At 50.3% G+C, this 25275-nt stretch overlaps 1 pseudogene; it reads right to left on the reverse strand.

Moving 5' to 3' along the window:
* Positions 1-25275, reverse strand: part of LOC137535494 (zinc finger protein 585A-like) — a 63220-nt pseudogene that overhangs the window by 2013 nt on the left and 35932 nt on the right.

Raw genomic sequence — 25275 nt, forward strand, 5'->3', positions numbered from 1 at the left:
TCCACCATCTCAGAGATATTGGTATGTCACTGACCTTTGCTAGTTATCAGCCTGACAGAGAATTGCAGAAGGTTGTGCTGTTTACAGACAGGCAATCACAGGACAATAACTTTGCATTGCATGCATATTCTCTGTATCTTGGAATTTGGACAATGACTTTAATTTCCTGAGAAATGTGATTAGCTGCATACAATTTGCAAGTCAGAGTAATTTGCATGTCATTGACCCTCCCTACAGCTAAAGCACTGGCCATACATTGAGCAGCAGTAAATGTAGAGCTTAATGAGACAGTGGAAGCAATGTGTTACTCCTGTGACAACAAACCTATATGTACTTATAGCAAGACATCTGTGTTATGTTTGTAGAGCAATGTGGTGTCACTTACACCTTCTTATTACCACTGTATCCTCGTGTCACTCATATGCCCCTTGTAATGTCCCTTTATCTCTCTCTTGTCCCCAATTGTGCAAATAAAGATATTGTGATGTTACACAACACTAAATTATAGGAGCTGTGAGGTGGAGGAATTATCTATTGATATTATGGATACTTATAACCACTACAGGTGGCCATACATGAGGCGACTTGGTGGCCGATCGACCATCCAATCAGATTATAATCTAATTGGATGAAAATTGGTGCCACCAAGTGCATTCCCGACTGACAAACGACCAATTTCGGGACAGAAATTGGTCACATGGTGGACCACGCATGCTGATAGTTGTCGGACTGAAGTTGGTTGGTTTGGTGTGCGGTGGTACGATTTTTGAACGAGCGATGAAACCCCGTCACTGCTGCCACAACGTGTGCCATAATTGTGCCCGGTGTGTACATTTATACATTACCTGCCCGGTGTCAGCCTCCATGCGGTGTCCGTCCATCTCGCCGGACAGCCGCTTACACGTTAGCGGCACATAGCCACTGATGTCAGACGCTTTACGCTGCTAGCATGTATGAGGCTGCCAGCGAGATGGACTGACACCACGCAGAGGATGACACCGGATAGGTAACGTATAAATACACACACTGGGGGGCACATTTATACATTAGGGGCAGCGGCGGTGCAGACGCGGCAGGCTCTGCCGATTCCCTGATGATTTCATGCTGAAATCGGACGGGAACCGGCCTGTAGTGTATGGGCAGATGCGACAAGAGAGAAATTTATCTCTAATCAGATTCAATTAGAGATCAATTTGTCTCTTTGTCGAATATAATATAATTTGCCCATAATTGTCAGGTCTATGGGCACCTTAACACTCTTGTAGCTGGATATAAATACATACATATATACTCCAATATATACAGTATAGCCATATCTCACCTCCCACCCTTCTGTCCAACGAGCAACCAAACTGATGCACACTGCAGCTCCTATTGGACAGATCAGTGGAGGGGGAGGGGAAAGGGTGGGACTAGAAATCACTGGGCCTCCCTGCAAAACTTGGGAAATGCCCTCCACCATTCTAACTTTTATTTTATTAATTCATTAGAAAAGTCCATAGAGTTGTGCTTTCTCTTCCTCTTTCAGTACCTCCTCTGCCACCCACAACCGCACACGCGCGCACGCACGCACACACTTCAGTGCCTCCTCTGTACCTATGTGAAAGCCCCCTTGAAGTGTAACTGTCGGGCATAAAAGCAAAACTCAATTCTTTATTTTCATCTGGTAAACAAGTAATAAGGATGCTAACCAGGCAATCCAAAAGTTAAAATCACTATTACTTTTCTTGTTGATAAATGATCATTCCCTAGTTTACCTGACTTATTTGGTACACACAAAATCTGCTACACAAAAAGGAAATTGCAGGGCATGCTGGGTTGTCCTTTTTTGCTTCTCTATTTCCCCTCAGACTTAATTATGCAGCCTGATTGGCTGAAGCCTCTTTCCCTCCTGTTTTTCCCTCCCACACCTCTGTTCCTTTCGGATTGGCAAATATTTCTCATGTTGAGACCGTGCACTTTCTATAGTGAAGGGCGGGCAATGCATATACAATCAGGCAGAGGAGAGTAAGGTAGGAAATGACATCATTATTGGCTTCAAAATAACCACAGGTAAAATGGGAAATGCTAAGAAGGATTTTCTCTTTTTTTTACTGTAGAAAAATCACTAAAATCAAAATGTGGACAGTGCAATACATATGTTATGTAAGTAGAGCAAGTATTTATCTACTTATATATGTGTTTGTTTCCTGAGATAGTATGGCTGACAGCTACCTTTTTATCCTCTTGAGCATTACGCCGCTCAGGAGGTTTTGCCAGTTTGTGTCCCCCAGTAAAATTAATTTGATCCCAGGTCTGTAAAACCTTTAGCTAGCACTAGGCTAGCTAGTACGAGTATCCGGAACCCCCTGTTCCCCACCACTCCCCTGCTAATACATTACCCAGCCTGGATCCAGCGATCGGCCCCGCCTCCCCGCACAGCTCCGGTCTTCACTATGGGGAGAATCGCACATGACGTCATGCGCAAACCCGATCCTCCCCATAGAGACTGGAGCTGTGCGGGGAGGCCGCGCGATCGCTGGATCCAGGGGGGTAATGTATAAATGTGGGGATCGGGGGGTGCCGGACACTTGTACTAGCTATCCTAGTGATAGCTAAAGGTTTTAAAGGCATGGGATCACATTTATTACGTATGGTGGACTCCTGGAGCCAGCAAGTGGTATGCCCGACACAGTGCCAAGCATACCGCCAGGGAGGTTAAAATGCCTCCTTTGTGAATGCGATCTCATTATTTTTGTAATCATGTCACACAGCTTCTGCCATAAGAAGCTCTTTGGCTCGGTCACATTTGAGCTGAAACATAAATTTGCCTTCTCAAAACAGAAGGAATTTATTCAGGTTGGAGTGAGCAAATGATGTTTCCCACAATGCATCACTGCTGAATATGCAAATCATCCCTTTACTGTCCCTGAAAGCTAGCCACACCTCCCGAACCACTGGAATGCAAAGATGTGCCGACTTATTTTAGCTTTCAGGGACAACAACTGGATAATTTGCATATTCAGCAAAGGTGCATTGTGGGACATCTCAAATGCTCACTCCAACCTGAATAATCACAAATACCTTCTGTTTTGAGAAGACACATTTCTGTTTTGCATGGCATTTTAGTAAGAGGGCTTTTTGATCCTTTTTAGCCCGTTACACACTTCTGGGAGTTCTGGTTCACCATGAGCTTGCTGGGCAATCTGTAAATGTGAGCTGGAGTAACAGGAGGACAGCGGATGTGATGTAACATGTGCTGTGACTTCCCGTCCTTGTCCCTGCGATAGGCACAGCATACATCTCCACACTACTGATGGACCAACATCGCGAATGAACGTTCACAGACTGTTCACAAACGCTTCCGCAAATGTTCACAAACTGAACGTTCGCGGGGGACCCCACTGACTTTAATGGCAGGTGAATTTCAAAATCCTTCAGGGCATATTTGCAGCCATCATTTATTTTAAAAAGGTGTCAAAACTGTCCAAAAACCCTGGGCAGTGGCATGGCAGAGGGGGATCAACAGGAACATTTACCTCCAAAAATATGTATTTTACACAGAGGCTTTTTTTTTAATGTGTAAACACGAAACATTGCATTTGGTTCCTATATTTTTCAGATTACGTTCTTTAGAATGGCCGCTGTGTTTCCCTGCCTAAAAATTGTTATTTGCAGCCACTGTAGCAGAGGCTTTAAATATTTGGCATATTCCTGCTTAATTTTTAAAGTGCACCGCAGTCAAAAAATATGCTGCTTGCACAGTGTGGCCCTGGACACGCCCCCTGCTTCTCCAGCACCTCCTGGAGCCACACCCCAGAGACACCTTGGCAATCCCAGGTCCCAGCCACACCTTGGGGCGGATGCAGCAGACGTGGGTGGTCCTGGACATGCCCCCTGATTCTACCGCACCTCCAAGAGCCAAACACCAGAGAGACACCATAACAATCCCAGGTCCTTGCCAGACCTTGGGGCGGATGTAGCAGACGTGGCCGGCCCTGGACACGCCCCCTGCTTCTCCTCCACCTCCCAGACACAGACACCAGAGAGACAACATGGCAATCCCAGGTCCTGACCAGACCTTGAGGCGGATGCAGCAGATGTGGGTGGCCTAGGACACGCCCCCTGCTTCTCCAGCACCTCCTGGAGCCACACCCCACAGACACCTTGGCAAACCCAGGTCCTAGCCACACCTTGGGGCGGAGGCAGCAGACGCGGGTAAGTACAACTTATGAATAAAGAGGATGAATGTACTATAGGAGCTAGGATATTCTTCTCTCACCCCTCTTTTGGTTGCTAAGCAACCAAGGATCACACAAAGGTGGCTGAACAATGACATATGGGCATCATCACTGGAACTAATTAGCAGAAATGTAGCACTTTATTAGGCTAATCAGTGCTGCTGACACTTGCAAGCGGCCCCTGCTAAAGTGTCAGAGGAAAAGAGGGCAGCCCAGTGTGAGAGAATAAGGAGACCTTTCCCTTCCCCAGGTTGTCTGTACTGCTATTGTTAGTAAGCTGTCACCCAACACGGTCATAATAGTTATATAATCTAACATGAGCACATAATATACACCCTAATATGGCCAGTCTGTGAGCATTGACATAACAGCAATAAAGATACACATTCATTCTATATTACTGCTGATTACTCACCTGTTCTGCCCTCTGTAACATTGTCCTCCTCTTTACTTGTCCTCATCATGTCCCCCTCCTCCATAGACTGCTGATCACTCCTCACATACGTCTCTTCTTCTTCCTCTTTACTTGTCCTCATCATGTCTCCCTCCTCCAGAGACTGCTGATCACTCTTCACATATCTCTCTTCTTCTTCCTCTTTACATGTCCTCATCCGGTCACCCTCCCCCATAGACTGCTGATCACCCCTCACATATGTCTCTTCTTCCTCTTTACTTGTCCTCATCATGTCACCCTCCTCCATAGACTGCTGATCACTCCTCACATATGTCTCTTCTTCTTCCTCTTTAACCACAGCACTTCCATGTAGAAGTTCTCCACCCTAAGTGCACAAAGTCAGAGATAATGTATGTAATGTAAAATGTGAACACAGATAACAGCATACACAGGAATAAAGAATGGGTCATAGTTTGGAGTCTCCAGGGACCCTCAGTTCCACCTACCTGATAATGCTGGGGGATGGTGGGATCTTCCTGTGGACAATCCTGGGAATAAAGAGGACCTGTATATCTCGCTGGTGGGTTTCTGTTATTGGATACATCTGTAGGAAACACATAGAATTGCTGCATACATTGTCCCTATGTGTCTATCAGATGATGGGGGATTTAGGTGGACCCCAAGTACTGCTCTCTCCTTTACAAAACATGAAAATCTCTTACCCGGTAATGTGAGGGGCAGCTGATTCTCCATCATGGCGTCCTTGTAACGATCCTGGTGTCCTTCTATATACTGCCACTCCTCCATGGAGAAATAGATGGTGACATCCTGAAACCTTATAGGAACCTGACACACACAATGATAGTTACCACCCAGACACACCCCTTGTGTTACTGGATAATATCCCATAATTCCCAGCACTGCTCACCTCTCCTGTCAGCAGCTCAATCATCTTCCCAGTGATTTCCAAAATTTTCTGCTTGTTGTGTCCATCAGATATCTTGGAGTGAGATGAGGGCACTGTGATGGTCACATGATCACCAGACTTCACTGGAGGAAAACTCTGTATAGAAAGACTAACAGTAATGTCACATTACCTCCCAGAATCCTCCTCACTGCTTCAATCAGCTAAGTGCAGGGCCGGGACAAGGTTCTCCAGCACTAGAGGCAGAGATTCAAAATTGCCTTCCCCCGCCAATAATATCCCAACCAGTACAGGTAATGAGGTGTGCCCCTAGACTTAGATGAGTACCCCTCCCAGTGTAGGTAGCCAGATAAGCCCCCCATATTAGAGGGGTACCCCCTAAGTATAGATAGTCAGATTAGTCCCAAGTATTAGGCAGGCTCCCCCAGTATAGACAGCCATCATGTGCCCCCAGTAATAGGCAGCCCCTCCCCAGTATAGATAGCCAGATGTGCCCCCAGTAATAGGCAGCCCCCTCCCCAGTATAGATAGCCAGATGTCCCCCCAGTATTAGGCAGCCCCTCCCCAGTATAGATAGCCAGATGTATCCCAGTATTAGGTAGCCCCTCCCCAGTATAGATAGCCAGATGTACCCCCAGTAATAGGCAGCCCCCTCCCCAGTATAGATAGCCAGATGTACCCCCAGTATTAGGCAGCCCCTCCCCTGTATAGATAGCCTGATGTATCCCAGTATTAGGTAGCCCCTCCCCAGTATAGATAGCCAGATGTGCTCCCAGTATTAGGCAGCCCCCTCCCCAGTATATATAGCCAGATGTGACCCCAGTATTAGGCAGCCCCTCCTCCGTATAGATAGCCAGATGTGACCCCAGTATTAGGCAGCCCCTCCCCAGTATAGATAGCCAGATGTGCCCCCAGTATTAGGCAGCCCCCTCCCCAGTATATATAGCCAGATGTGACCCCAGTATTAGGCAGCCCCTCCTCCGTATAGATAGCCAGATGTGTCTCCAGTATTAGGCAGCCCCTCCCCAGTATAGATAGCCAGATGTATCCCAGTATTAGGCAGCCCCCTCCCCAGTATAGATAGCAAGATGTACCCCCAGTAATAGGCAGCCCCTCCCCAGTATAGAAAGCCAGATGTACCCCCAGTATTAGGCAGCCCCCTCCCCAGTACAGATAGCCAGATGTGCCCCCAGTATGAGGCAGCCCCCTCCCCAGTATAGATAGCCAGATGTGCCCCCAGTATAAGGCAGTAATGGCCCCGGTGATGGTGGCCACACAGGATCGGGGGATGCCGTCTGTAGTAATGGCCCCGGTGATGGTGGCACCACAGGATTGGGGGATGCCGTCTGCAGTAATGGCCCCGGTGATGGTGCCCACACAGGATCGGGGGATGCCGTCTGCAGTAATGGCCCCGGTGATGGTGCCCACACAGGATCGGGGGATGCCGTCTGCAGTAATGGCCCCGGTGATGGTGGCCACACAGGATTGGGGGATGCCGTCTGTAGTAATGGCCCCGGTGATGGTGGCCACACAGGATTGGGGGATGCCGTCTGCAGTAATGGCCCCGGTGATGGTGCCCACACAGGATCGGGGGATGCCGTCTGCAGTAATGGCCCCGGTGATGGTGCCCACACAGGATCGGGGGATGCCGTCTGCAGTAATGGCCCCGGTGATGGTGGCCACACAGGATTGGGGGATGCCGTCTGCAGTAATGGCCCCGGTGATGGTGCCCACACAGGATCGGGGGATGCCGTCTGCAGTAATGGCCCCGGTGATGGTGCCCACACAGGATCGGGGGATGCCGTCTGCAGTAATGGCCCCGGTGATGGTGGCCACACAGGATTGGGGGATGCCGTCTGTAGTAATGGCCCCGGTGATGGTGGCCACACAGGATTGGGGGATGCCGTCTGCAGTAATGGCCCCGCTGATGGTAGCCACACAGGATCGGGTATGCCGTCTGCAGTAATGGCCCCGGTGACGGTGGCCACACAGGATTGGGGGATGCCGTCTGCAGTAATGGCCCCGGTGATGGTGACCACACAGGATTGGGGGATGCCGTCTGCAGTAATGGCCCCGCTGATGGTAGCCACACAGGATCAGGTATGCCGTCTGCAGTAATGGCCCCGGTGATGGTGGCCACACAGGATTGGGGGATGTCGTCTGCAGTAATGGCCCCGGTGACGGTGGCCACACAGGATTGGGGGATGCCGTCTGCAGTAATGGCCCCGGTGATGGTGACCACACAGGATTGGGGGATGCCGTCTGCAGTAATGGCCCCGCTGATGGTAGCCACACAGGATCAGGTATGCCGTCTGCAGTAATGGCCCCGGTGACGGTGGCCACACAGGATTGGGGGATGTCGTCTGCAGTAATGGCCCCGGTGATGGTGGCCACACAGGATTGGGGGATGCCGTCTGCAGTAATGGCCCCGGTGATGGTGGCCACACAGGATTGGGGGATGTCGTCTGCAGTAATGGCCCCGGTGACGGTGGCCACACAGGATTGGGGGATGTCGTCTGCAGTAATGGCCCCGGTGATGGTGGCCACACAGGAATGGGGGATGTCGTCTGCAGTAATGGCCCCGGTGACGGTGGCCACACAGGATCGGGGATGCCGTCTGCAGTAATGGCCCCGGTGACGGTGACCACACAGGATTGGGGGATGTCGTCTGCAGTAATGGCCCCGGTGATGGTGGCCACACAGGATTGGGGGATGCCGTCTGCAGTAATGGCCCCGGTGATGGTGGCCACACAGTATCGGGGATGCCGTCTGCAGTAATGGCCCCGGTGATGGTGGCCACACAGGATTGGGGGATGCCGTCTGCAGTAATGGCCCCGGTGGAGGGGGCCACACAGGATTGGGGGATGCCGTTTGCAGTAATGGCCCTGGTGATGGTGGCCACACAGGATCGGGGATGCCGTCTGCAGTAATGGCCCCGGTGACGGTGGCCACACAGGATCGGGGATGCCGTCTGCAGTAATGGCCCCGGTGATGGTGGCCACACAGGATTGGGGGATGCCGTCTGCAGTAATGGCCCCGGTGATGGTGGCCACACAGGATCGGGGGATGCCGTCTGCAGTAATGACCCCGGTGATGGTGGCCACACAGGATCGGGGGATGCCGTCTGCAGTAATGGCCGCGGTGGAGGGGGCCACACAGTATCGGGGATGCCGTCTGCAGTAATGGCCCCGGTGATGGTGGCCACACAGAATCGGGGATGCCGTCTGCAGTAATGGCCCCGGTGGAGGGGGCCACACAGGATTGGGGGATGCCGTCTGCAGTAATGGCCCCGGTGATGGTGGCCACACAGGATCGGGGAGGTGCCGTCTGCAGTAATGGCCCTGGTGATGGTGGCCACACAGTATCGGGGATGCCGTCTGCAGTAATGGCCCCGGTGATGGTGGCCACACACAATCGGGGATGTCGTCTGCAGTAATGGCCCCGGTGATGGTGGCCACACAGGATTGGGGGATGCCGTCTGCAGTAATGGCCCCGGTGATGGTGGCCACACAGGATTGGGGGATGCCGTCTGCAGTAATGGCCCCGGTGATGGTGGCCACACAGAATCGGGGATGTCGTCTGCAGTAATGGCCCCGGTGATGGTGGCCACACAGGATTGGGGGATGTCGTCTGCAGTAATGGCCCCGGTGACGGTGGCCACACAGGATTGGGGGATGTCGTCTGCAGTAATGGCCCCGGTGATGGTGGCCACACAGGAATGGGGGATGTCGTCTGCAGTAATGGCCCCGGTGACGGTGGCCACACAGGATCGGGGATGCCGTCTGCAGTAATGGCCCCGGTGACGGTGACCACACAGGATTGGGGGATGTCGTCTGCAGTAATGGCCCCGGTGATGGTGGCCACACAGGATTGGGGGATGCCGTCTGCAGTAATGGCCCCGGTGATGGTGGCCACACAGTATCGGGGATGCCGTCTGCAGTAATGGCCCCGGTGATGGTGGCCACACAGGATTGGGGGATGCCGTCTGCAGTAATGGCCCCGGTGGAGGGGGCCACACAGGATTGGGGGATGCCGTCTGCAGTAATGGCCCCGGTGACGGTGGCCACACAGGATCGGGGATGCCGTCTGCAGTAATGGCCCCGGTGATGGTGGCCACACAGGATTGGGGGATGCCGTCTGCAGTAATGGCCCCGGTGGAGGGGGCCACACAGTATCGGGGATGCCGTCTGCAGTAATGGCCCCGGTGATGGTGGCCACACAGGATCGGGGGATGCAGTCTGCAGTAATGGTCCCGGTGATGGTGGCCACACAGGATTGGGGGATGCCGTCTGCAGTAATGGCCCCGGTGGTGGTGGCCACACAGGATCAGGTATGCCGTCTGCAGTAATGGCCCCGGTGGAGGGGGCCACACAGTATCGGGGATGCCGTCTGCAGTAATGGCCCCGGTGGAGGGGGCCACACAGGATTGGGGGATGACGTCTGCAGTAATGGCCCCGGTGATGGTGACCACACAGGATTGGGGGATGCCGTCTGCAGTAATGGCCCCGGTGATGGTGGCCACACAGGATCGGGGGAGGCCGTCTGCAGTAATGGCCCCGGTGATGGTGACCACACAGGATTGGGGGATGCCGTCTGCAGTAATGGCCCCGCTGATGGTGGCCACACAGGATTGGGGGATGCCGTCTGCAGTAATGGCCCCGCTGATGGTAGCCACACAGGATCAGGTATGCCGTCTGCAGTAATGGCCCCGGTGACGGTGGCCACACAGGATTGGGGGATGTCGTCTGCAGTAATGGCCCCGGTGATGGTGGCCACACAGAATCGGGGATGCCGTCTGCAGTAATGACCCCGGTGATGGTGGCCACACAGGATCGGGGGATGCCGTCTGCAGTAATGGCCCCGGTGGAGGGGGCCACACAGTATCGGGGATGCCGTCTGCAGTAATGGCCCCGGTGATGGTGGCCACACAGAATCGGGGATGCCGTCTGCAGTAATGGCCCCGGTGATGGTGGCCACACAGAATTGGGGATGTCGTCTGCAGTAATGGCCCCGGTGATGGTGGCCACACAGGATTGGGGGATGCCGTCTGCAGTAATGGCCCCGGTGATGGTGGCCACACAGGATTGGGGGATGCCGTCTGCAGTAATGGCCCCGGTGGAGGGGGCCACACAGGATTGGGGGATGCCGTCTGCAGTAATGGCCCCGGTGATGGTGACCACACAGGATCGGGGGATGCAGTCTGCAGTAATGGCCCCGGTGATGGTGGCCACACAGGATCGGGGATGCCGTCTGCAGTAATGGCCCCGGTGATGGTGGCCACACAGGATTGGGGGATGCCGTCTGCAGTAATGGCCCCGGTGATGGTGACCACACAGGATCGGGGGATGCAGTCTGCAGTAATGGCCCCGGTGATGGTGGCCACACAGGATTGGGGGATGCCGTCTGCAGTAATGACCCCGGTGGAGGGGGCCACACAGGATTGGGGGATGCCGTCTGCAGTAATGGCCCCGGTGATGGTGGCCACACAGGATCGGGGGATGCCGTCTGCAGTAATGGCCCCGGTGGAGGGGGCCACACAGTATCGGGGATGCCGTCTGCAGTAATGGCCCCGGTGATGGTGGCCACACAGGATCAGGTATGCCGTCTGCAGTAATGGCCCCGGTGGAGGGGGCCACACAGTATCGGGGATGCCGTCTGCAGTAATGGCCCCGGTGGAGGGGGCCACACAGGATTGGGGGATGCCGTCTGCAGTAATGGCCCCGGTGGAGGGGGCCACACAGGATTGGGGGATGCCGTCTGCAGTAATGGCCCCGGTGATGGTGACCACACAGGATCGGGGGATGCTGTCTGCAGTAATGGCCCCGGTGATGGTGGCCACACAGGATCGGGGGATGCCGTCTGCAGTAATGGCCCCGATGATGGTGGCCCCACAGGATTGGGGGATGCCGTCTGCAGTAATGGCCCCGGTGATGGTGACCACACAGTATCGGGGATGCCGTCTGCAGTAATGGCCCCGGTGATGGTGGCCACACAGAATCGGGGATGCCGTCTGCAGTAATGGCCCCGGTGATGGTGGCCACACAGGATTGGGGGATGCCGTCTGCAGTAATGGCCCCGGTGATGGTGGCCACACAGGATTGGGGGATGCCGTCTGCAGTAATGGCCCCGGTGATGGTGGCCACACAGGATTGGGGGATGCCGTCTGCAGTAATGGCCCCGGTGATGGTGACCGCACAGGATTGGGGGATGCCGTCTGCAGTAATGGCCCCGGTGGTGGGGGCCACACAGGATTGGGGGATGACGTCTGCAGTAATGGCCCCGGTGACGGTGGCCACACAGGATTGGGGGATGACGTCTGCTGTACTGGCCCCGGTGATGGTGGCCACACAGGATCGGGGAATGCCACATGTGATGATCCCCATGACATCAGCAGCTGCGGTAATAGAGTATCCCAGCAGCCAATTACCAATGAATAACAATGAACTGCAGAGGTTAATGATGAGATACTGATTTTAGAGGTGGAGCTCTATTGCAATGAATTAAATGGTATAAATTATATTTATATAGCGCCAACATTTTCTGCAGCGCTGTACAGAGTATATTGTCTTAGCACGGAGGAAACCCATTCAGACATGGGGAGAACATACAAACTCCATGCAGTGCCCTGTCTGGGATGTGAACTGGCGACCCAGCGCTGCAAGGCAAGAGCGCTAACCACTACACAACCGTGCTGCCCCTATACAGTATGATGTCTGCACAATTTGTATTAGTACTGACACTGTGTGAATTGAAAGGGGTTTTCATCACATGGGGAATAAAACACCTTGAAGCAGCTGTCTTGGTGTAGCTTTCCTCTCTTGAGTCACCGCTTATCTGAGGTCTGTAAATAACAGAGCGACACCAATGCACTATAGGGGCGATATCTATACTGGGACAGGGGAGAGGGGTTGGATGATTGTGTGGAGAGGTTGCTCTGCCTATGAGGGTGAGGTAGGATGCTGTTATTCAGGGGGTTTTCACTGTGGGGGGGGGGGGGGGGCGCTATTTTACCTAGATACGCTCCTGTATGCTGTTTTGACTGAATTATTGATAGGAGGTTAAAGTAAACCTAAAGGTATAAAGTATATAAAAGTATCCATACCTGGGGCTTCCTCCAGCCTTGTTCAGGCTCATCTGTCCCTCATCGTCCTTTTCCACCTGGATTTAATGCAGTTGAGCCCAGTACTTCAGGCAATCGGGAGAAACTGTGCAGGATGCTCTTGGCTATGGAAGAGCACAATGGGGGAGCGCACTGAATGCCCCTGACTGACCAAACAGCGGTGAATCGTGGAGGCAGAGACAGACGATGAGGGACTGATGAGCCCGAACAGGGCTTGAGGAGCCACCAGATATGTATATATATACATAGCTCCCAACTGTCCCTTTTTCAGAGGGACAGTCCCTTTTTGGGAGCCCTGTCCCTCTGTCCCTCTTTCACCCTCATTTGTCCCTCTTTCAGGACGTTGTCCCTCTTTCTATGTATATATATTTCTATACTAAAAATGTTTTTGATTGACTCTAAACTTTATTCCCAACCTTTAAATTGATATATTACTAATTTTAAAATGTTTCTTATGAAATCTTTATGGTATGCGTGACTAGAGGCGTTGTGAGGGCGTGGTCAGGGGTGTGGCAGGGGCATGGCTTAAGTGTCCCTTTTTCTCATCTAAAAAAGTTGGGAGGTATGATATATATTTTTTTTTTATTTACTTTCCATCAATGTAAGTCAACCATAATCTATGCCACATGTAGTGGGGCCACTAGAAAACTGGCAAACAAGTCACAGCAGTTATATAAAAGTCTCTTGTATGGCAATTACTTCAAGGGGATGATCAGGATAGTGACAGGTGCACTATAATCTCCTCTGTAACTAAATGTATCCCTCCCCCGACCTCAATATTACCATAAATACAACAAAAATCATACAACTACCCTTCCAACAACGTCTCCTTGCTTTGTCCTGCCACGTTTCCTCCTGCTCTGACATCACTTCCTGTCTGTGTTACATCACTTCCTTTCTTTGGTTTAATTTCTTCCTTTCTTTGCGTTTCACCTGAGAGAGGTGAGATCGCCATCTTGTGGTGTAAAGAATAACTGCAGCCAAAGGCAGCCATCACAGGCATGAAAATGAAATAAAAAAAAGTTAAAAAGAGGAGGAAGATATGAACTTACCTCCTCTCAGGGGAAAAAAAAAACTAAGAAAATGAGAAAAATAACTATAGCTTTAATGTTTAAAAACACAGCTTTCATAGAATGCAATGCGTTTCTCAGGAGTAGGTCTTCAGTTCATAAGTAAGTAAGTAAGGAAAGCAAAGGCTATCATTCATAAAGCATTTCCGCATGCGGAAATGCTAAAAACAGCTGACTTTACCGACCACTCGGAAAGTTCAGCATTCATAAAGGCTCTTTCCGCATGTAAAAATGACACTACCGAGCAGAGTGATAAATCACCGCCTTGTGCGGTGATTATCGGAACAAATGTAGCAAAATGTTCATTCATAAAGATCACCGCAAGCGGTGTGAGGTCGGGAAGTACCGCTCCCTCTGATGTGGCGATAACAATGTAAGTGAATGGAGACACACAAACCTCCCAGGCAGCTGCAGCAGAGCGGAACACGGAGAAATGTATCAACTCGGCAGCTTCCGTGTCTCCGCAAGCCTACCGCCTGCCTAGTTCGGGGAATCTCCGCACTGCCACCGCACCTACACACTTCTTTATGAATTCCCACCCAGAAGTCTAAAGTACCGGCAGCGGTGTTTTTCCGCATTGATTCCCCTTACCGATAGCACTTTCATGAATGATACCCAAAATCTCAAAAAGAGTTGTAAGCCCAGCGGCTCAGTGAGAGGAGTTATTTGGAACATTAAAGGACAACTGAAGTGAGAGGGATATGGAGGCTGCCAATTGTATTTATTTTTAAGCAATACCAGTTCCCTGGCAACCGTGCTGATCCTCTGCCTCTAATACTCTTACCCATAGCCCCTGAACAAGCATGCAGCAGATCAGGTGTTTCTGACATTATAGTCAGATCTGACAAGATTCGCTGTATGCTTGTTTCTGGTGTTATTCAGACACTACTGCAGCCAAATAGATCATTAGGGCTGCCAGGCAACTGTATTGTTTAAAAGGAAATACTGTAAGCATGGCAACCTTCATATTCTTCTCACTTCAGTTGTCCTTTAACCCCCTTGCCGGTCCAATTCCTGTGCCAAGTAGGGAGCACAGCACTTTTAAAAAAAATTTTTTTAAATCATGTAGTGAGCCCAGGGCTCGCTACATGATAGCCGCTAAGCAGTGGCATCCCCCACCCACTCCGATCGCCTCCGGCGATCAGAGTAAGCAGGAAATCCCGTTCAGAATGGGATTTCCTGCTGGGCTTCCCCGGTCGCCATGGCGACGGGGCGGCATGACGTCAGAGGGAATCCCGATCCACCCCTCAGAGCTGCCTGGCACTGATTGGCCAGGCTGCACAAGGGGTCTGGAGGGGGGGGGGCAGCGCGGCGGGTAGTGGTGAATCGGCGGCAATTGTAATATGCACGCAGCTAGCAAAGTGCTAGCTGTGTGCAATAAAAAAAAAATATGCAAATCGGCCCAGCGTGGACTGAGAAATCCTCCTGCGCAGGTTACCCCGAGCTGAGCTCGGGATAACCGGCAAGGAGGTTAATGCTGTGATCATCTATATCATTTTTAAAGGACACATCTGAGCAAAAAAAAAATAAAATAAAACCAAGATCTACTTACTGCCGCAGCTCTGGCGTCCCCAGATCCCCTCCGTTGCCAGGTCAGCATGTACTGCGCCTGTGCAAGCGCACGGTCATGACCCCGCTCACGTAGCCTGGAGCATTTTGTGCAGGCGCAGTGTGACATATGCGCAGTCACCCTCCAATTCCTGTTTCCTTTGCCGCAGTTTACCATTCAGCCTCAGTCCCTGAGGGAATCCTGAAGGCAGTCAGCACTGAAGGCAAAGTAACCTTTTGGATTGGTTGGTGAGTCCACACACAGTCCAATTTCGATTGTATGTACAATCGATACAATCTGTGATCTCATATAGAGACCAGGTCGCTGCCACCAATATGCAATAAAGCGTGTGAATATGCTAAGTCTAACTCTAGCTAAATCCTGTAGAAAAAAGCGTTAATTCACAACCTTTCTAGAGATTAAAAAAAAAAACAATATTAATATTAAAACGGTTATGGTAACGTCTCTCTTTGGAGATGTGAATCCTTTGCGGAGCTTTTCAGATATTAAAGAAAACAGCACTTAGACAGACGATTTTAATTTTTTTATTTAACCACTTGAGGACTGCAGGGCTAAACCCCCCTAGTGACCAGGCCATTTTTAGCAAAATTGGCCACTGCAGCTTTAAGGCCAAGCTGCAGGGCCGCACAACTCAGCACACAAGTGATTTCCCCCCCCCCCTTTCTCCCCACTAACAGAGCTCTCTGTTGGTGGGATCTGATCGCTCCCCCCATGTTTATTTGTCTTTAAATAAATATTATTATTTTTTTCTAAAAACCCCTGTTTCTTTAAATTTATTCCCTCCCTCCCTCCCCACAGCCAGCCAATTACGGCGATCGGCTGTCATAGGCTTTAGCCTATGACAGCCGATCACTCTCTTGTCCCCCATGAGGACAGCCGTGTCACACGGCTGGCCCCAGTGCAGCGCTGCTGCTAATCGCAGCACCTAGTAAATAGACGGCGTGATCGCCTTCTAACAGTCTCCCGAGCGGCAATAGCCGCTCGGAGACTGAAGGCGGGGCGGAGCTCCGCCCTGCGAGCATGAGATGCGCGCGCACCATGCGCGCAATCTCATGCAAAACAGAGCCCCAGGACTTTACGCCAATTGGCGTTAGGCGGTCCTGGGGCTGCCGCCGCGGCCACGCCCATTGGCGGGACGCAGGCGGCAGAAGGTTAAAGAAATAATGCAGAACTGAATATGGCAATTGAAACAAATCGATACAATTAAAAAAAAATAAGGATTAAACGTGAAAATAATAACTATTGATAGTCTGAGCAATGTGTCAAGTTACCGTATGTCCTTTGTGGTAATAGGTCCAACAGAAGATATAAAGTCCAATTATGGAAAGTTCTGTGGATAGAAGTCCATGGATAACACAGCCAATCATAGATGTTGTATGGATGGCTGGAGTCTCTCCCCCTCAGCCTGGGTTTCCAGCCATTTAACCCTTTCTCTGCTAGAGGGTGAGAATGGTAACAAGAGAGGTTGCCCCACCCTCAGCAATCTGACTTTAGGCTGAAGTCCGGCCCCTATTGTCTTAGGGACCGAATTGGGTATTTTCTCCAATTATGTCATAACTCGGTGGATATCTGACATAGGGTATAAAAACCAGCATTTTACATTCCGCCATCATGCTCTGAACCAATCGATATCAAACTCGCTTGGGGTGACACCTTCTCTGTCTAGGGAATCAATGTCTCAGGCTGTGAGGCAGCTATTTGATCGATTAGCATCTCAGAAGGTGTACTGCGCTTGCCACATGACACACTGTGAATTGTGGACTACTGGGTCCCTGCGGTACCGCAATATACATTGAATTATGGAATCAGGTGGGATTATGTATATCAAAGTATCATTAAGGGACATTGTCTCTGGGCTCCTGAAGGTCAGGCAATGTGCAGCAATGTGGTTACTTAATGAATTTACGACCGGGATCTGGTTTCTCTGACTTAGCTGATTGTGGGTCTACTAAGAGGGGACAAAGGATGTGGAGTGGGTCTGTTTTTTGAGGGTTTATTGCTCCTCTCAGGAAGCACATTCCCCAGTGCAGAGGTCTGGGCTGAAATGAGCACTGCTTTCTAAAAGCCAGGCTATTGGCTAATGAATTAAAGGGGCACTTCAGATCATATTTTGGGTGTCATTTTCCTGTGATTGCGCAGATGGCTCATTTTTCGGTGAATCTGTACATTACACGCAGCACTTCTGTGCCTTCGCAGAACACTCCAGGCTATGTGAGCGCTATTACAAGTGGCGCGGGCACACACTCACGCAGGAGCAGTAGAGGCACACCTGGCGAGGTCAGCATCAACGGAGCGGATCACAGGAGCTGCGGCGAGGGACAGAGAGGCTGTCAGGCACTGGAGGAAGCCCCAGGTAAGTAGAACTTTTTGCACGGACGTGTTTCCCTGAGAGGAAGTAAGTTTTTGTCTTCCTCCTCTTTTTAAACTGTTCTTAAATAATTGATTTCATTTTGGTGCCAGTGAAACTTAAAGAGAATCTGTAATAAAAAGGGGGCCCCAAAGGGTACATACCCTGGGACAGGAAAAGCCTCTGGATACTAATGAAGCTTCTGCATCCTCTTCACCCTCTGGGACCAAACGCTGGCAGCCCGCGAACACCACGTGTGGAAATATTTACATTCTGCTCTCCTGCGCAGGCCCAGTATCAGCTTTCCCATTGGTCTCAGGACTGCGCAGTAGAGCAGACCCGATCAAGCTCAGCTACTCCTGTCTGAACCTGATCGGAAAGCGGTTAGTGCGCCTGTGCAGGAGCGCAGTATGTAAATATTGCCTAGCGCTACTGCGCCTGCGCACAGCTTGACGGCACTTGTTTGGGGATATTCGGAGAATGAAGAGGAGGGAAGACGCCCGTGAGGTAAGTATCCCATAGGGGCACTTTGTTTATTACACGATCACTTTAAGTATTAGTTTTTTACAACCCTGGGTGGAGGGTTTCCCTGGATTTTGTTGTATCCAACCGAGAGCGACTGTGTAACCCAAGTGGGATCGGGTTTGTTCTCCCACCCGCCTGCTGTGTGGCTGCTGCTGTGGCATAGGGTTTGTTCTCTAGAGATGGCCCGAACGGTTCGCTGGCAAACGGTTCCAGGCGAACTTTGGGTGGTTCGCATTCGCAGTGAACCAGGAACTTTCTTCAAAAGTTTGGTTCGCCCATAGACTTTAATGCCCGCCGACTTTAGCGGTTAATAGCAAAGTCCCCTTACATAGTAAAACCACCAAATTTGCAGAGTATGTAGAGGAGGGCAGTGACTACAAAAGGAAAAAAAAAATCTAAAAGACCTTATACTTTTTGAGAAAATCGATTTTAAAGTTTCAAAGAAAAAAGAGTCGATTCATTAAAAAAGAACCGATTGATTACAAATGATGATTCATGAGCCGTTAGTATAGCTTAGAATGCGTCCTGTGCAAGACGTATAGCTGCCGGCTCCGCTGTCTCTCCCCACCTGCCTTCACCTGTCAACCCCCACCTAGGCTGGCACACGGTGCACCGGGCATCAGGCTAGGTGAGGGTGACAGGTGAGGAGGCGATAAGGACAGCGGTAGTTGGCAGCTATGCGTCACAAAGGATGCATTCTAAGCTATAGTATAGCTAATTGTCATGGAAGATCTTCAATCAAGTTGTTAAGAAGATTGCACGTTAGAGGATATTGGCGTGGGAATTTTTTTTTAAAGGGAACCAGAGACGTTGGGGGTAGGCTTGTATACATACCTGGGGCTTCCTCCAGCCCCATACGCACGAATCGCTCCCACACCGCCGTCCTCTGCTGCCTGGATCCGCGGTACCGGCTCCCGTCATTGCCGCGAGTCGGCCAGTCGGCCGGCAGATGTGGCCAATTGTCCGCATCACACGGGGCTCCCTCCGTATACGTACACATGAGGCTGCCTACTGTGCAGCCTCATGCGTACGGGTATGGAGGGAGCCCCTGTGATGCGGACAATTGGCCACGTCCGCCGGAAGTGACGGGACCAAGTACCGCCGATACAGGAAGCGGAGGATGGCGGCGAGGGTGCGATCCAGGCTTATGGGGCTGGAAGAAGCCCCAGGTATGTATAAAAACTTGTTCTATTTTTTATTACCGTTTCTCTCTGGTTCCCTTTAAAGGTACAGGTAAGTATTTATGGTTAATTAAGAAAATTAAAGGACTTTTTTGGTGGTTGTGTTTTTATTTCATTTAACCCTTTGTGGAAATGGGTAAGGGGTACTATGTACGCCTATACTCCTTTCTCCTGGGAGGGGGGTGGGCATCTGGGGTCCCCTTCTTAAAGGGGACTCCCAGATGCCACCATGAACCCCCCCCTGGGAGTTGTCGCTCCCACCTCCTCCTGGGGCACCGGAGGTGGGGAAGAGCCCCTTGTCCATGGATTGGACAAGGGCTCTGGGGGGGGAGGGGAAGGCTTGGCCGGCCTGCATGGGGGACAAGGGGTTACAGAGGCTCGGGAGGGGTGACCCTACGGCATTTTTTTTTTCAGATTTCCCACACTCAGCACATAAAAATCATTAAAAAAATATTTTTTTACGAGGTCACAAGTATGAAAAAAGTTAAATACCATTTCATAATCCAGATCCATGGAGGACACCATCCGCGCCCTCCCGTTCATTCTGCCATGGCTCCCACAGTAATACCGTCCTCAGTCGGGTCCCGACCCCTCCGAACAGGTCGGGTTCTGATTCCCCCTCAATATGACTGCCACAGATTGCCGCGGCTGCGCAGTCCGGATAGACGCGATTGCGGCTGTGCAGCTCTAGGGCCTCCTCCCGCCGCATCATCAATATGCGTGCAAACATCGGACGCATCGGGAGGAGGTCCTACAGCTGCACAGCCGCAATCACGTCTATGTGGACTGCGCAGCTGCGGCAATCTGTGGCAGTCATATTGAGGGGAATGAGAACCCGACCCGTTCGGAGATGTCGGGACCCGACTGAGGACGGTATTACTGTGGGAGCCACGGCGAAATGAACGGGAGGATGCGGATGGCGTCCTCCATAGATCTGGATTATGAAAAGGTATTTAGCTTTTTTCACATTTGTGGCCTCAGAAGTCCTTTAACCACTTCACCACTGAGGGGTTTTACCCCCTGACCACCAGAGCAATTTTCACCTTTCAGCGCTCCATCCATTCATTCGTCTATAACTTTATTATTACTTATCGCAATGAAATGAACTATATCTTGTTTTTTCCGCCACCAATTAGGCTTTCTTTAGGTGGGACATTATGCCAAGAATTATTTTATTCTAAATGTGTTTTAATGGGGAAAATAGGAAAAAATGTGGGAAAAAATTATTTTCAGTTTTCGGCCATTATAGTTTTTTTAAATAATGCATGCTACTGTAATTAAAACCCATGAAATGTATTTGCCCATTATTCCCGATTAGAAAACCATTTAAATTATGTCCCTATCACAATGTTTGGCCCCAATATTTTATTTGGAAATAAAGGTGCATTTTTTCAGTTTTGCGTCCATCCCTAATTACAAGCCCGTAGTTTATAAAGTAACAGTGTTATACCCTCTTGACATAAATATTTAAAAAGTTCAGTCCCTAAGGTAACTATTTATGTTTTTTTTTTATTGTATATATTTTTTTTTTTTTTAAATTACAAAAAAAAATAATAATTGGGGAGTGTGGGAGGTAATGAGTTAATTTATTATGTAAAACAATTTATTTGTATGTGTAAAATGCATTAGGGTGTAGTTTACTATTTGGACACAAGATGGCCACAGTGAGTATGTTTACATGCGACCTGTAAGCGACCGGAAGGACGCTTACAGGAAGCAGTAGGAGGCTGGGAGACTCACAATGATCTCGCTGTTTCTGAAAGAAGCAGCAGATCATTGCGGGGGCTTAGATCAACGAACGGGAATGGATTTTCCCGTTCATTGATCTCCGGGCAAGCGGGCGGCGGCGTGCACGAGCGGCGGGTGCACGCGCACGAGCGGCGGTAGCGCGGACAGCGGCGGGAGCGCGGAAGGTACGGATTTCTCCGTCCCTGGTTTTTTAGGAGGGAAAAAAGGGACGGAGAAATTCGTACCGCCGGGGGTAAAGTGGTTAAATATTGTTTCCTGCTATCTTTTTAACATATTGTAACGATTGGTGTCAGCACGCAGAGAGAATCTGATTATTGGTGATCTGCAGTATCACCAAGAATGCAGATTTATACCTGATTATTGATGATCTGCAGAATCACCGATAATACAGATATATCGCTAACCTCTGGACACCTATAGGTATGTGAGTGTTTGGTGTAACAGTAGTACTTTGAGTAATGCACCTGCTGAGCAGGTGATCATAGGCAGTAAAAGGAATACTGCTCTTGAGGACACAGGAACCTTCCAGCAGCCTGAGACTCTCCAAGTGGTGGAGTCAGGCTGAAGATGGGAAGGACCAGAGAGTGAGTGACACCTGAAGGTGGATGTCACTATCTGGTCTGGAGACTCTCTCTTAAGAGGAGAGATAGCTCTCGAGGTCGGGCAGGCCAGGTCGGCAACACATCGATAGTTAAAATACAAAGACAGAAGGCTGATTCGGTATCCAAGGCAAGCTGGGTCTGGCAACGGAATATCAGATATGCGAGGAACCGAATCAGATCAGTGGGATAGTCAGGAAAGCAGTAAGTCATAACAGATATCAATATAATGCCTAATCTGGGTGTGAGGTCCTTGGTCCCTACACCCTGGAACTAGTCTGAAGTAAAACTGATTGATAACACAAGTTCCCTAGTCTGGGTGTGAGGTCCGTGGTCTCGACACCCTGGAACTAGCCTAAGCATAACAGATAGATAACATAAGTTCCCTAGTCTGGGTGTGAGGTCCGTGGTCTCTACACCCTGGAACTAGCCTAAGCATAAACAGAATAACAGTACAAGTAATCTGGCTAAGTGTGGATTCCCAGGTCCACCTGGTTCAAACACACTGTTGGATCTGACTAAGGTCTGAGTGCTATCATGAAGTGTTCGCAACGGCAGACAACTTGAGACTGGCCAGCAGTGACTATATATGGAGTAGTGCTCTCCGGCACCACCCCTAATTGATCAACCATTAGTAACCTGCTCTGGAGTGAGCGGATCAGCGTGATCAGCTGATCTCTCCTTGCCCAGTATAAGAGTTCTGCCTCTCAGCGCACGCGCGCGTATTCCTAAGCCTGTGTGCACTAACAGACTCAGCCACACCAGACACATGCAAACCGTCGCGCTGAACGTGGAACCAGCCGCCTTACTGTTGTTGCATGCGGCGGCTCTTCCGCGTTCTGCCCTGTTACCAGACGCACGCTTCCGCGTGCAAACCGCCGCATTAGACGCGGAATCCGCCGCCTCCTCAGCAGCACACGCGGCGGCTTTTCCGCGTTCTCTCACACATATCCTGCAAATTTGGTTTTGCTAGGATGTAAGGGGCCTTTGCTATTAACTGCTAAAGTCGGCGGGTGATAACCAGCCAGAGTTATAGGGGTGCAAAGGTGCTGAATTTTGCCTTTTATTGGGCTCCCTATTTCACTTTCAAAAATCTCAAATCTTTTCAAAGGGAGATGGCTCAGCAGTGGCAAATTTTCTAGCATTGTGGGGACCCTTAGGGGGAACATGACTGGTGAGTTTCGGGCCCCTAGGCCAAAGAGGTCATAGCCTAGGGCCACAAAAACCTGTTTATTTTGGCAATGTTAATGGTAGCGATTCTGACGAACATAAATCGCAGCCATGGCCGTTAGCAAAGTCTGAATCTCACGACATATCTCATGCAGGTAGAAGGCATATTGTTATACTTGTACTCCAATGTTGGGTTCCCTACAGCTCTGCAAACCAGAGTTACATGGGGTGCAAAAGTGCTAAAATCCCCAATAGGCTTTCATTGGGCCTCCTATTTCACTTTCCAAAATCTCACATCTTTTCCAAGGGCGATGGCTCAGCAGTGGCAAATTTTCTAGCATTGTAGGGACTCTTAGGGGAATCATGACTGGTGAGTTTCGTGCTCCTAGGCCAAAGAGGTCATAGCCTAGGGTCACAAAAACCTGTTTATTTTGGCAATGTTAATGGTGGCAATTCTGACGAACATAAATTGCAGCCATGGCCATTAGCAAAGTCTGAATCCCACGACATGTCTTATGCAGGTAGAAGGCATATTGTTATACTTGTACTCCAATGTTGGGTTCCTTACATCTCTGCAAACTAGAGATGGGCCGAACCTTCAATTTTTGGTTCGCGAACTTTCGAGGAAGGTTCGGTTCGCGCAAACTTTTGCGAACCGCAATAGACTTCAATGGGGAGGCGAACTTTGAAAACTAGAAACACTTATGCTGGCCACAAAAGTAAATGGAAAAGATGTTTCAGGGGTCTAACACCTGGAGGGGGCATGGCGGAGTGGGATACATGCCAAAAGTCCCAGGGAAAAATCTGGATTTGACGCAAAGTAGCGTTTTAAGAGCAGAAATCACATTGAATGCTAAATTGCAGGCCTAAAGTGCTTTCAAACATCTTGCATGTGTATACATAAATCAGGTAGTGTAATTAGTGTACTGCTTCACACTGACACACCAAACTCACTGTGTAACGCACCGCAAACAGCTGATTGTGTAGTGACAGCCGTGCTGGACTGGTGCGCAACATGGCGAGATTGCTCTTTCTCAGTGATATCAGGTAATGTCTGACTGCCTTATCAACTTTCGATGGTTCTTTTTCTACCATTGTTAAAGCTTAACTTAAATCTATTTTTTTAAATTACATTTTCTACTTGCTGTTCAGTACCTGCAACAAGAATCTGTTATGGAGGGCAAGTCTGCCATTGTCACCACGGGTAATGGTCGGGGAATCAAGGTTCGATTCCGGTCCGAAGTGGGAGCCTGAGACCCATGCTGTACCTGCCCTGACCGTGCTTTGCAGACCAGGCATCTGTGGTCAGATGGACCCTTGACCCAGCGGAAGACAAACCAACTCGAAAGCATTTGCCAAGAATGTTTTGTGGAGGGCAAGTCTGCCATTCATTGAACTGTGTGAAACTTTCGATGGTACTAGTTTGTCAGTACCATGGTGACTGACCACAGGTAATGGCCGGGGAATCCGGTTTCTATTCTGTTCCAGAGTTGGAGCCTAAGAAACGGCTACCACCACACATCCAGGCAAGGAAGGCAGCAGGCATGGCATGCCCACCCCGAGGTAGTGACCAAAAATAACAATACGGGAGTACTTTCGAGGCCCTGCTGCGTATGTGAAATGAATCAACTTTAAATCCTTTAACGAGAATCTGTTATGGAGGGGAAGTCTGATGGTGCCTTCACTGCAATTCACCAGGTTGGTCTCCTCCTCAAGGAGGGGCGAGAATATTTTATGGAAGGCAAGTCTTCCATTGTGACTGACCACAGGTAATGGCCAGGGAATCCTGGTTGTATTCCGTTCCGGAGTTGGAGCCTAAGAAACGGCTACCACCACACATCCAGGCAAGGAAGGTAGCAGGCATGGCGTGCCCGTCGCGAGGTAGTGACCAAAAATAACAATACGGGAGGACTTTCGAGGGCTTGCTGTATTTGAAATGAATTAACTTTAAATCCTTTAACGAGAATCTGTTATGGCAGACAAAGATGACACCACTTGCCTTTCACGAGAATCTGTTCTGGAGGGCAAGTCTGACATCCATTCAAGTGAAAGGTATGCACTGACTGCCAGGTATAATACAATGTGCAGACACAGATGCACTTAAAGGTATGCAGTGACTGCAAACAGCCATTTGTGTAGTGATGGCCATGCTGGACTGGTGCGCACCATGACGAGAGTGCAGGTGATGGTGGCTTTACAGCCCATATGGTCGCCCGGCTTATGTAGCCGAATGACAGAACAGTGACTGTCCAGCTGATCAAATTTGGTCTGACCACAACAAAGCAACGACCTTATTATCTTTGGTGTGCCAACCCCCCAGACACTCATATAGCCGGCGGTCATTGCTTCATTGTGATACGCAAGCCCCTTCACCGCTGCAAGGTAATGATCACGAAGGGGAATGG

The sequence above is a fragment of the Hyperolius riggenbachi genome, chromosome 10 (genome assembly GCF_040937935.1).
Source record: "Hyperolius riggenbachi isolate aHypRig1 chromosome 10, aHypRig1.pri, whole genome shotgun sequence".
NCBI classification, from domain to species: Eukaryota; Metazoa; Chordata; class Amphibia; order Anura; family Hyperoliidae; genus Hyperolius; species Hyperolius riggenbachi.